The 12,536-nt window shown below is 40.8% G+C and overlaps 1 pseudogene; it reads right to left on the bottom strand.

Moving 5' to 3' along the window:
• Positions 1 to 6,714: 6,714 nt before the first annotated feature.
• Positions 6,715 to 9,634, bottom strand: LOC141808172 (uncharacterized; annotated as a pseudogene).
• Between the last annotated feature and the right edge of the window lie 2,902 nt (positions 9,635 to 12,536).

Below are 12,536 nucleotides of genomic sequence, written 5' to 3'. Positions count from 1 at the left end.
ATCCTGATTTGGTTCTAACCTTTAGATAACCACAGGCTGACGTTCTCCTTCGGTTCTGTGTTCGAGTCAGTATAAATGATGATGGTGTCAGCGGATCACCTCTGGATCATCTGTCAGTCAGCTCTAACAGCTGTTTGTGTGTCTGAACATGTGCATTGTAATAACCCAAATATAAAGAGCAACAGAGCTTTGTCTGTGTTTTTAACCTGCTTAAAAAACTTTCACCTGAAGAAAACCTGCTCTGTTTTTTTTGTGACCTGACAAGAAGCACAGGGATCACTTCACCAGTATAATGCATCATTATTAGATTGTTTCTTTACTATTTAGCCTTTAAGTAGCCCTTTGATGCACCTGGTGGGTCCAAAGTGAATGAACTGTGCTTTTATGTGCAATGTCTTTGCCATTACTTATTTCGATCATTCAGGGTTTCAGGAATTTCTCAGTGAAGTTTTTATTTATTCATTTTTAAAACATAATTCTTACTTCTTTTAGTTTTTCTGTTCTTACTTTTTGAAAAAAAATAAAAATAAAAAAAACACTTTTTGTACCACTACCCATTTAATGCAAACCATGGGTCCAAAATGACCCGAGTGTTTCTGTGCTATTTCTTTGAAGTAAATGTATTTGTTTTATTTGCTATGCCATGTATTTAGTATAGGCCTATATATTTGTTGTTGTTGTTGTTTTGTTTGTTTTTTTTGCCTGGCACCAATTATCTTTTTTTCCTTTCCTCATCAAAAAGCAAAATATCTTAGATTATTATTAGCTTACTGTTACAGCATCACAATGCTCTGAATTGGCCCTCAGTGGCATCATGACCACAGTGAGCTATGAGCAGAAGAAGGAAAAGCCTGTCCTCCTGTGACTACCATGCATGATGACACAACAGTTGATGACAGCAGTCACAACTAAGAAACCAGAAGAGATCCAGCTGCAGCTCAATAACACACAATGCATTGAATGAGGGGGCGTTGGGGTGTATCCATTGTGTTAAAATTAGCCTTCTAGCTAGGATTGATTGATCTTCCAAGTATTTTGGACAGTGCATTAAATATGGGTAACCACTATTCTGAAAGTTTTGGACAATGCCAGAAAGTATGAGCTAAAGTTGCAGGAGAGTTACCGCATCTATTGCAGGAGTTACTGATGGATACATTTTTGAAAGCCTGGCTCTAGATAAATGAAGTCTATGTACTATTTTGAACTGGATCAGTCTGTGCCTGGCACATATTTATGAGGAATGTATTCTTGACATTGTATTTGACCACTCAGTAAAGTTTATAAATCAATATTTAGATCAGTCTGCCATGGTTCTTTTAATACATTACTGGAAGCTGTTTGAGACAGCTTTAAGTATAATACAGAAATTGCCCCTGGAGGATGGATCAGCTGGGAACAAAGTGTAGATCGGCTGCTGTTCAGGGATTATTGGAAATGATTTGGTATGATTGCGAAGCCAATCTCGAAATATAAGATAATATAAGATAAGATATATCTTTATTTGTCCCACAGAGAGAAGTTCCACATTTTCAGCAGCAGGACACAAGAGAAGTAACGCTAATTAGTTAAAAATAAAAATAGAATTAACATATATAAAACAGCATATATAAGCAAATATAAATATCTTAGGAAATAAGAATTTGGTAAATTAAATTTTGCTCTAAGCTGGTGAAATAAGGCAAAAATATTTTGTATGTACAAATCCCTAAAGGACAGCATTCCTCTCTCATGCCAAACCTGAAAAGAGTTACAGCAAAATGAGTGAAGAAATTGATGATTTGCTAAGAATGGGGCACAAATTGATCCTGCAGCCAAAGTGCCTCTGCACCTGAGTCCAGATACGCATAAACTGGTTCAATAAGGGGGCAGTTTTCATATGCTGTTGTGCAATAGGCATTGTTGAGTACAACAGAGCAGGTAGGGCCGTTGGACAAGAGATGTCTGCTTCAGTCTGTAGCCAGGAGGGAGGACTGTCTTCTTTACACACACACACACATACACACACACACACACACACACACACACACACACACACACACATATATATATATATATATATATATATATATATATATATATATATATATATATATATATATATATATTTATATATATATATAAGTTTGATTTTTTTTTTTTTTTTGCATGGACACATTTACTGTCATGTTGTCCCCGTGCATGCATGGGTTCTCTCCGGGTACTCCGGCTTCCTCCCACAGTCCAAAAACATGCTCATCAGGTTAATTGGTCACTTTAAATTGTATATAGGTGTGAGTGTGCGAGTGAATGGTTGTTTGTCTCTATGTATCAGCCCTGCGATTGACTGGCAACCAGTCCAGGGTGTACCCCGCCTCTCGCCCAATGACAGCTGGGATAGACTCCGGCCACCCGCGACCCTGAACAGGACAAGCGGTATAGAAAATGGATGGATGGACATTTACTGTCAAGTTCTTTTTCAGCTGTGCAGAGATCCTAACTTGAAAGGACGTGTAAACTGCCCAAAGTAGACTGGATTTTACTCTTGAAGGATGACAAGACAGATTCTTCATATATTTGCCATTTTCCTATCAAGGTAAAAAAAAACCTTTAAAGTAAGCAGACCAAATATAACAATGTTAAGAAATCATATAAATAATCAAAAATAAGCACAAAGTTTAAGCATTTCTTTAAAAAAAAAAAAAGTCAACATTCCTATCAAACTAATATAGCCTATTTGAATAAATTAAATTTAATTACAGCTCAAACTTGTGTTTTACTTACAAATATCTGAAAATATTTCTTTTATTAGAAATCCTTAGTCGGAAACTAAATTAGGTTTTGCTTTGCATAACTAAAGATATAATTTCAAAACTATCACATCTTTATTCATTTATGATTCTTTACCATAATGTTAGTATTTTATCGCCCATCTTTATTGCGTAAAGAAGACAAACAACGAGAACAGAGAACCAAGGGATGCAGGCACGTACAGAGAGCAAGCCCTGCTCGCATCCGTGCCAGCATCGTCAGGACAACATTTACCAAACTACGATTGCTTGAAAGGTTAAGACTCTCATCGGCTGCCTCTTTGGTTTCTGCAGTTTATGAAGAATGCACGGCTCCGCTTTTTTTCTTTTTCTCTTTTTTTTTTTAGTCTCAGGGAGCACAGCAGGGACGCGAGAAGTCATTAATACCAGGGGGCTGTATACTAACGCGTAAAATCGGGTCTTTTTTCCTTTTTTCTTTCGGTTTTCTACGGGTTCTTGTTAAGCCTGCAGACAGCTAAATCACCAGACGTTGTGTGCCAACAAATCGGGGTTTGTTCCAAACCAATTAAACAAAATATGATTGCACCACAGTCCAGGCTGACAGTCTCTGGTCTCACTCTCTTCTACCCCTCTTGACCACAAAGGCACAACCCGACAAGACACAACGTGAGGTCTCTGGGAGGAGAGAGTGTCAGAGAGACTTTGGCCCTCATTTATCAATCTTGCATGGGAATTGGCGCGGATCTGGGTGTAAGATCTGTGTAAGATCCGCAGATCTGATTTTTTTTCGTTGCTAGGCGCTGCCCAAGTAGCTGCCTGTTGCAGCAGCTCTCTTGTCTTTGTCCGTTTCTTGTAATTTTTTTCGTCTCTTTTTCGTAATCTTTGTATTTGGAGTGGATCATCACTTTGTATGGTTCATTGTTGGTCATGGACACCAAACTTTTTGTGGCTTCAGTGATATTTTTACTACTTTTCTCCTGTGTTTGTCTGGAGATCCTACATGTAACCATGGCTGTATTGTTTACATGCGAAATTAGCTGTTAGCAGCCTGTAGCATGTCAATGCTAACTAGTGTAGGGCTTGATGATTTCCCTCGAGCTGAGGAGGAGGAGGTGAGGACGACGTGCTGGTTCTCGGATGTGAGCTGGGAGGTGACGACGTGGATCTGTCCTTCCATCCATCGTTGTTGGGAATGTGGGATCTATCTCCGGTGGGATGGATGAGCTAGCTGTGCTAACCCAGCGGCATCGTGCTGTTCACGGACGTGGCTGACGGAGCTGACATCGGACACTGGCCCCACATTGGAGGAGCTTCACCTGCTGTGAGCAGACAGGATCCAGGAGACAGAGACTGAACAGACTGCTGGGGGGGCTCAGTCCTGGACCCTGTGGAGGTGGAGACTGGCTGGGCTGGAGAGTGGTGGACGGGATGTCGTCATCTAATTTCTTATGGACCTTTTTGCACTTTCTATACTCTTTCTTACTTTTGTTTTCTTAAATGCTGCGGTGACTCCTGAATTTCCCCTCGGACATAAATAAAGTATTTTCTATTTCTATTCCTAAAAATCAGCTTATGGCAACATTCGCGTGCGCCATAGCGACAGAGGTAGAGAGAAATGGCGCCGTGTTGTTTGATAGCCGGAAAAGTGGCGTCAGAGCGAGTTAGAAAAACTCGTCTGCAGGGAAATCACTACAGCCATCAGCAGCATGGATGTGACAAACTAAAATACAGCAATGTTTTAAACATTTGATTTATACATCATTTGTTTATACCTTGATTTATTTATCCGGGATATTTGACTTTTAGAAGTCACAATATTTTAAATGTTTCTGTTCAGGTCCAGAAACGTGGAAAGTTGTCTTTTAAAGATGTGTTTGAGCTCTGAGAGAAGCTGCAGACTCCTGAACCTGTCACAGACTGAGGAGGGAGTGGAGCCGAAGTGTGTCGATCGTGCGCAATTACGCACAGGTAGACCGGAGTTTTATGATTATTTGTACCACCATGAGATGAGCAGGTTGTTTGTGATCCTGTCTAAATGGACAGCGTTTTATCATGAAATAGTCAGTCTGTTGTACACAGGTGAAGTTTCTATGATAATATTATGAGGAGTGAAATAATCTTCTCCACTATAAATCCTGTAATTGATACGGCTTCCTTCCAAAAATCAGGCTAAAAGTTTGATCCAGCGTCATCTGAATGTTCACTGCGGAGACTTTATCATGGACATGGGAGCGTATTAAAAGCTGTTAACAGCATCTCTATTTTTTTTCTTTAAAGTAAACCGATGAAGGAAACATATTTTTTTATGGGGAGAAATCAGCTGACAGCTCGCGCTGCTCTTTCATAGGGATGTATTTTACAGATTTGCGGAAGAGGAGTAAAATGCTAGAAACATTCTTGGTGTCATATCTAATTCGACGATGTAAATATTAATCTAAGAACATCAGTGTTTCTGTCAGAAAATATCTTGTGCTCACATGATCTAATAATTCTCCTCCACAGACGGATTTCCCTCGCTGCACCACGCTCTCCACTGACATGAAACTTGTGTACATGAACTCAGACCTGGCGTGGGATTTGAGCGTACCCGACGCCCACGTTCAGATTGATAAATGCCGATCTATGCGTGGAAAGGAGCGTACACCCATTTTTCAGGCGTACGCACGTTTGATAAATGAGGGCCAATATGTGTGTGAAAAAAAGCGGTTAAAAATAATAATAATAATAATAATAATAATAATAATAATAATAATCAAAAAATAGTTTTTCCCCTCCTCCACCTACAGGGGATGCTGCAGCGCACTCAGCACCCTATCTCTCGCGTCCCTGGAGCACATCATCTGGCAGACGCGCGTTCCTCACCTGCTGCTTCAGGTGCGTAATTCGAAAGTAGGTCAAACCCTGGCGGTAGGAAAAGTGCGCCTCTAAGCGGTGAAAGGTGATTATTATATTTTTTATCGGTTTATTATCTACAACATTCCCCATTTCCCCTAGTAAGCAGCATGAGGTGATTATTCATATCAAAAGTTTCATTTATTTATCTTCAGAGCTGCACGTGACTCTTTTTATTTGATCGAAACTTATCCAAACAAAAAACACATAAATAACCTACTCTCTCTTTTTTTCTACTTGGATTAAGCTAGTTTTAAAGGCTATCTTTCCTTAACCATTTTCAACCTTTAAACGTGTAGTTTGACTCAACATTTACGATAAATGGTCTGTTTAGCTGTTTGGCAGTGAAAGGAATAATGTAATGGAAAAGGTGAACAAAGAAATAAAAAGGTTTGTCTGGGACAATTGTTGCTTCACTTACAGAGACTCTGACTAACATCTGAATAAAAATGATAAAAAAATATGTCAAAAATCATGTTGGCTGCCGGTAAGAAATGTTAAGAACAGTTTTAAGAATCTGTGGGAAAGTTGTAGCTGCTCTGCTCAACTATGCTGCATCTAAAAGTTTTTAACAGGTGATTGGTATGAACCACACGTCTTTAACTCCACTTTGTCCATTTATTACCATTACCACCACCACTGCCATATGAAGCCTGCTCTCTGATGGTCCGGCAAAGAGAATAGACAAAACAGATATATGTAAACAGAGTTCTTCACTAACAGATAAACTGAAAGGCTTTGGAGGATATCAAATATCTTAACCATTTACATCAGTAAGGCAGCACTGCAATCTACTGGACATAACTTACATTACCTCTCTTGATGCCATGTAGGTGTCCTACTAATTAAGATAAAGGTAAACAGATATGGCTACAATGTGGCCATTCAGCAAATCTCCTGATCAAAAAAACATCACCTAATAATCAATAATACCACAGTCAAACGGAACACAGAAATTCTTTTCCTGGAAAAGACAGTACAGTTAGCTGCTGTAATAGTAATTTTATTGTCTTTGTTTTCACTGCTTGAGATGCCCCATATCCTGCTTCCTTGAGACACCCCATCTCCTGATTCTTCAATAAGCTTCCAGACCCTTTTGTCTAGACTTCACCTTCAGCCCAGCTTCTAGGCCTCTGATCTCAATGTGATTTCCTGTAGCAGACAGAGGGGTGTGAACAGTACCTTTTGGGGCGTTTCTCTCAAGCATAAGTGTTGAGCTCGAACTAGGTTCGGGGTCTTTCTTCACTTTGACCGCTCGCGTGTTGACTGACCTTTTTCTTAGCAAAGGAAAATAAAACCTTGCTGGCCGGCAGAAGTCTCTATTTCATTCTTCACCAGAAACAGGAAAATTTCCACAACACTGCTAATAAATACACAGTGTAAGCCAAAACAAACCTGGGGTGGGTCCATTAGCTTACAAGGCTAGATGGGTATAAAGTATTGACAAATACTTTATACCCATATCCAAAATGTTGGAATATGCATATATATATAATGGCACCAAATCCACCTTGTCCAAAGCTGACCCCACGTGTAGACACTGTTAGAAATCATTTTTGAGAGATTCATAGATGATGGTTGTGTCTTTAAAATAAATATACAGTGATGAATGGCATTAGAATTGAATATATATTTTTGTTTGTTATTGAAATCTGTTTGGGGTATTATTTTATTGGGACAAGATCATTTTGATTTTATTTTTTACTTTGCTATACTGAAAGGCCTAAATGCTAGCCTGTCTACTTTGTCACTGTAACGGTAAACAAATCAAGTGCAAAATATATCTAAAAATATACACTAAAACATACAAATCTAATATCATTTGACCATTTCTGCTTTTCCCTGACAATGTCTCAGTTGTGATGATCAGTAAGATATCAATCAATCAATCATTCAATCGATCTTTATTTGTATAGCGCCAAATCATAACAAATGTTATTTCAGGACACTTTACAAAAACATTTACAAGTCTAGACCTGTAAATATTAATAAAACTTTTATTAGCAGAAACCCAACATCAAGTTAAGATAAGGAGTCTTATCTTGTCTTAATCCACCATGAGTACAGGACTTTGCAGCATTTAGCAAGTTACAATGGCAAGGAAAAACTTCTCTTTAACGGCAGTGGCGTGGCGTGGAGATTTTTTTTGAGGAAGCCAAGTGAGACAAAGCCTGTTATCTGTATTTTTTTTAGGGAGTGGGGTACATAAAAGGCTATGTTGCAGTTTGTATCGCTATTTCATGTAACGGACCTGTTAGAGTGCCCATAGAGGGCTCGTTTTACTTACTTTGAACACCGACACACGCCCTTTAGCTCTCCCACCCTCACTCACTCATTCACACACGTACATTGTCCTCTTGACTTAGCTTAAACATCGTATTAATTAATTCAACCGCCCACTTAAACACTCAACCGGCCAATGCAGGTCTGCTCGCTGCTAATGTGCTAACCTCCCTGATTTCATTCAGTGGCTCGATGATGACGATACTGTGATTTGATTGGTTTGAGGCCAAAGACGGGGTGGCTTCCCTTGACACAGTCTTGGTCAATCACAGGTGAGCAGTGGCATGACCGCAGCCTCATCTGATTGGTTAATCATTCTTGTTTTTTTTCACCAAGGGATGCCAACTCAGCTTGGCTTCCTTGCGGACAACAGCATGCAGTATCGTATTTTCACCACGCATTCGCCACAGAACATTTACGAGGGCGCTGTTTTGTAAAATGCTCAATAATTGGAGGAGAGGAATAAGGAAGAGATGACGGTGACAAAACACATAAGAAGTATCAAAACTGTTAAAAAGGAATATTTTTATTAAATCACAGCCACAGTCTAAAAAAAGAGAGGAAGCATGGCTTCCCTTGGCCTCTGGGAGAAAACGCCACTGTTTAACGGGCAGAAACCTCAGACAGAACCAGACTCATGTTAGACAGACATCTGAGAATAATGGGGGGGGGGGTACACACACACGCCCACACACACACAGAAAGGGAAGGATAGACAGACAGACGCAGTCTGAAGTTTGGCGCTGTGGCGACAGTTAAGGAGAAACCAGCAGGCCATTCCCAGCAACAATCCTAAGCCGTAGAGTCTGACAGGAGCACAGCAGCAGGCCGTCTACTTCACCGATCCCCAGGAACCTACAAGACAAACTCAGAGCCTCCCAGAGAGGTGTATGGTCAGTAACTATAACAGGACATTAAGACTAGAAGTTAGACTGACAGAAAAAGAGGGAAACAGGAGCCCTGTGTGTCAGTTCCCTCCAGCAGTCTAAACCTATAGCAGCATGACTAAGAGCTGGTTCAGACCTGATCCAGCTCCAACTGTAAGCTTTATCAAAAAGGAAAGTTTTAAGTCTATTCTTAAATGTTGAGACCGTGTCTGCTCCCCAGACCTCAACCGGTAGGTTATTCCAAAGAAGAGGAGCCTGATAACTAAAGGCTCGACGTCCCATACTACTTTTAGAGACCCTAGGTACAACGAGCAGACCTGCATGTTGAGAATGCAAAGACCTAGACGGATTATACGGAACGATTAAGTCTTTAAGATACAATGGCCCGATGCCATTAAACGCTTTGTAAGTCAGAAGAAGAATTTTAAACTCTATCCTAGATTTTATAGGTAACCAGTGTAGAGACGCTAACACTGGAGAGATGTGCTCTCTCCTGCCAGTCCAAGTCAGTACCTAAGCGGCAGCATTCATAACCAGCTGAAGAGTCCTAATAGACTTATTAGGACAGCCAGATAAAAGAGAGTTGCAATACTCCAGCCTAGAAGAAACGAAAGCATGGACTAGTTTCTCAGCATCGCTCCGAGACAAGATGTGTCTAATTCTCTTGATATTGCGAAGATGAAAAAATGCCGTCCTTGAGACCTGTTGGATGTGAGAGTTAAAGGACAGGTCCTGATCCAAAAGAACTCCCAGGTTCCTGACAGTGGTGCTGGAAGCCAAGCTGAAGTCATCCGAGGCAGCGATGTTGTTCAAGAGAGGAAGCATATACAAGATGAAAAGAATCAGTCCGAGCACTGAACCTTGAGGAACTCCATATTGCACCCTGGTGTGCGAAGAAGAGACGTTCACATGAACAAACTGATGTTGATCTGAAAGATACGATCGAAGCCAGGCTAAAGCGGTTCCTGAGATACCAAGAAGACTCTCTAATCTCCGCAGAAGAATGCGATGATCAATAGTGTCGAAAGCGGCACTAAGATCAAGCAAGACAAGCACAGAAAGAAGACCACTGTCCGAAGCCAAAAGTAGATCGTTGGTTACTTTCAACAGCGCAGTCTCAGTGCTGTGGTGAGCTCTGAACCCAGACTGAAAGACCTCAAAAAGACTGTTGCTATGAAGAAACTCACAGAGCTGATTCGCAACAACTTTCTCCAAGATCTTAGAAATGAAAGAGAGGTTAGATATCGGTCTGTAGTTGACCAAAGAGCCTGAATCAAGTGTAGGCTTTTTAAGAAGACGCTTAATAACAGCAACTTTAAAAAGTTGGGGCACGTAGCTCCGAAGCTTCAGAGTTCACGATCCGATTGGGTGGGCTATACTAATATATTAATATAACCCACCTTATTGTGTCTCAGGAAGATATTATTTATCAGTCAGTTTTCTGTATTAATCCTCTGATATTCATATGGGGGCGTGTCAGTCAGTGAAAAGACTTCCGCAAAGCCGGCTCTCGTGTCTCCTCGATCACAGCTCCTCCGATCAGTCTCCTCTCACCTCTCTCCTCTGAGTGCAATTATCGGGTGCATCCGAATAGTCCTTTTTCTGATAAGGAACCCTCCTAACTGAAGAAATAACCCGGAGGCATTTAAGCGTCGGCCATGATAAGCGCTGTTCGAATTCTCCAAAAGTTAAGGAAAGGAGGGTAGCCCCATAATGCCTTGCGACACCTGACGTGTATAAATACGGCTTCTGTCAAAAGTTTACGGAAACAAGTCACAAGTAATTGTCGTCACATAAATGTGACATCAAAGTGAAAGTGCAGTCGAATCCCTCTGGCCGCAGTTCTCCTTTCCTTTCATCTTTTCCCCTCCTTCCCTTGACCCTGTGACATTTTTTATCGGGGTTAAGGTAAAGTGGGTAGGAAAGGACTTAGGAAGGACTATTCGGATCCACCCATCGCTTTGGGACAGTCTTCAGAATGGCGACTGGGAAAGTACTTCTGGTGTCGTGGAGGAGATAGGACGGAGGAAGCATGAAGTTAACGCATTGAGACGCACCTAGAGTGCAACTGAAAGGCCCCGGGTCAGCTGACTGCGCGCGCGCCACTTGCCCACTCGAGCCAGTTCATTAATGCCTTTATAAATAACACATAACCACGCCATTTTCATTCAGTAGCAAACTGTTGTTTTATCAGTGATGGGTGTGAGATCATGCCATTATTGGCTGATACAGCAACAGTTTCACCTCTGTCCCTCTGCGTGTGCGTAATGGATGAAAGGCAACGCTGCAGACAGCTCCACTTCTCTCTCCTCCTGTCCCACCAGTGCGCTAAGCAGTGCTTATAGCAGAATAAACACATTATTTATGAACACAAAGTGGCCCCAATATAAGACTTAAAAACTATCAATCTGGGCCTGAGAAAACGTGACATTTTTCTTTTTCATTCATGAACACATTCATGTTAAACTGATCTAAAAGTGAATATGAATTTTCCGCGGTCGAGCGCCCTGTTGTTTACATTATTTTCCTTAATTTAGTTTCCCCCGTGCGTTCAGACCGGTTTATCCAGCTGTGACGCCGTCATCACTAAAAGACGTCGCTTCATGTGACGCTCCGGAGGAGAGGACATTTCAGTGCTCATAAAATGAACCTCCTCGTCTCCTCTCTTCGTTTCCTCGCGTCTCTGGCATGCATCTCTGGTGGGCGGGACTAAGACGCAAGTGGAGGAGGCGAGTGGAGGGGGCGAGGATGGAACTTTGGAGCTTTGAGAAGCACCCTATGTCGCTTATGCCTCTATCTCTCCACTGCTCGGATCCACTGTGCTGATACGCTGTGCTGTTCTCATAAAGTAGACGAGTATTTGTATGTCATGCTGTCATACAGATCTTCTTTGAATAAACAATTATGAGTTTTGTTGTTTTACTTTTATAGCTTCCGTTGTTGTTGCTACTCCCGCAAGATGGAAAACATCATGATTTGTAATGCGACGTGAATTTACATCGTTTTAACCTATAAACGTTTTAGGCTACATCAACCATCCAGTAATTTCAGTTTCCATGAGTTATGAGGATGAATAAATTAACACATAAACAGGCAACGTGAACCACGAGATATTGTCTCTTTTAACATACTGTAGTGGGTATGCTGGAAGGTTTTCACAGATCAAGTTAACATTTCTCAAGAGTCTTGTATAGTATCGAGGTTATATGATTTGTCAGTATAATGTCAATAAAACGGTATTGTACATCTTATAAAGCCTTTTATATTTACATATTTTCCAGCAGGGTATATCTGCTAGCTCCTTTTATAATAATAATAATATTTATTATTATTATTATTATTATTATTATTATTGTTATTATTATTATTATGTAAACAGTACAGCACGGTAAAGCTTCATCACCCATGACAGCAAAGGGTAAGCTGGATCAGCTAAAATAAAAAGTGGCACATCAATACCTTCAAATGTTTCTGTTACTCTGGGTAAAAGTGTGCCACTGTTACCTCGCTCAAATACTCCTGAAAGGGCAAAAACGCGGGCATCATGGATCCAACCTGGTCGTCCCACATTTATGTCCCAGTACCTCAGTCTATGGTCCACCACACCTTGCAAAATAATGGAATAATGACCTTTTCTATTATAACAATCAGCTGGTGCATCAGGAGGAACCCTGATATTAATATGTGAAGCATCAATTGCACCAGCTACTTGGGGAAACCTCCATTT

Source organism: Halichoeres trimaculatus, unplaced genomic scaffold, assembly GCF_033239565.1.
Source record: "Halichoeres trimaculatus isolate MK-OKI-2021-1 unplaced genomic scaffold, fHalTri1.1 fHalTri1_scaffold_2, whole genome shotgun sequence".
Taxonomy (NCBI): domain Eukaryota; kingdom Metazoa; phylum Chordata; class Actinopteri; order Labriformes; family Labridae; genus Halichoeres; species Halichoeres trimaculatus.
Note: the sequence above shows the minus strand (reverse complement) of the source record. Positions and strands in the feature narration are given on the sequence as shown.